Source organism: Macaca mulatta, chromosome 5 (genome assembly GCF_049350105.2).
Source record: "Macaca mulatta isolate MMU2019108-1 chromosome 5, T2T-MMU8v2.0, whole genome shotgun sequence".
NCBI lineage: Eukaryota > Metazoa > Chordata > Mammalia > Primates > Cercopithecidae > Macaca > Macaca mulatta.
This window is the reverse complement of record NC_133410.1, coordinates 45,972,512-45,973,909: the sequence shown is the minus strand read 5'-3', so window position 1 is coordinate 45,973,909 and position 1,398 is coordinate 45,972,512. Positions and strand designations below refer to the sequence as shown.

At 33.9% G+C, this 1,398-nt stretch overlaps 1 non-coding gene across 1 annotated transcript; it reads left to right on the top strand.

Annotated features, from left to right (window-relative positions):
- The first annotated feature begins 401 nt into the window (after positions 1-401).
- Positions 402-507, top strand: LOC114678504 (U6 spliceosomal RNA). Its single transcript, XR_003729947.1, has one exon. It is a non-coding gene; the product is annotated as a U6 spliceosomal RNA (small nuclear RNA).
- The last annotated feature ends 891 nt before the right edge of the window (positions 508-1,398 follow it).

Here is a 1,398-nt window from a genome sequence, read left to right as displayed (position 1 = left end):
GTTTTTTGTTCCAGCTTTTTCTAGGTCTTCTCAGCAAGAATATAGAAATAAACAAATGGATTTACCTTTATGAAACACATTTTGATAAAGTTTTGACCAGTTTTTAAGACACATAATATTCTAAATGTCTTGAATTTGCTGTAACTGTTATTACCAATTTAACATTTTATGGATTATTTTTAAGTGGAACCTCTTGTATTCACAATAAATTAGCTTTTCATAACATTTAAAAACTGAATAATTAATTGTAAAGACTTATTTTCACTAATGTAATTCCGGAAAATTTTCAAAAATATACATTTAGGATTTCTAAATGCTGATTTTAAAATTATGTTTATTTGAAAAGAAACTTAGACTCTAACCATAATTTCTGCAAAAATATTTTTATAATTCAGAAATAAATGCTCACTTTGTCAACACACATACTAAAATTGGAATAATACAGAGAAGATTAGCATGGCCCTCTTCAAGAATGACAAGCAAATTCATGAGACATTTCATGTTTTTTAAGTCCTCAAAGCAATGGCAACAAAAACAAAAAGTGAGACTAATTAAACTTAACTTCTGCATAGCAAAAGAAGTTATCAACAGAGTAAACAGACAACCTACAGAATGGGAGAAAATATTTAAAAACTATGCATTCAACAAAGGTCTAAAGCCAGAATCTATAAGGAACTTAAACAAAATAATAAGCAAAAAACAGAAGACCTCATTAAAAATGGGCAAAAAATGTGGACAGACACACAAGCAGTCAACAAAAAAGAAAAAATGCTAAACATCACTAACCATCAGAGAAATGCAAATCAAAACCACAATGAGATACCATCTCACACCACTCAAAAGGATTATTACTAAAAAGCCAAGAAATGACAGTTTCTGGTGAGGTTGCTAAGAAAAGAGAAGGCTTGTACATTGTTGATGGGAATGTAAATTAGTGCAGCTACTGTGGAAAGTAGTTTGGAGATTTCTCAAATAATTTCAAACAAAACTACTGATATGGTTAAACTTTGTGTCCCCACCCAAATCTCATCTTGAGTTGTGATCCCCATAATCCCCATATGTCAAGGGCAGGAACTTGTGGGAAGGGATTGGATCATGGGGGTGGTTTATCCCATGCTGTTCTCATGACAGTGGGTGAGTTCTCACAAAATCTGATGGTTTATCACTATTGTTTTGAGATTGAGTGTTGCTCAGTTGCCAACTGGGGTGCAGTGGCACCATCTCAGCTCACTGCAGCTTCCGCCTTCCAGGTCCAAGCAATTCTTCTGCCTCAGCCTCCTGAGTAGCAGGGATTAAGGCATGTGTCACTACGCCCTGCAAATTTTTATACTTTTAGTAGAGACGAGATTTCACCATGTTGGCCAGACTGGTCTTGAACTCTTTTTTTTTTTTTTTTAA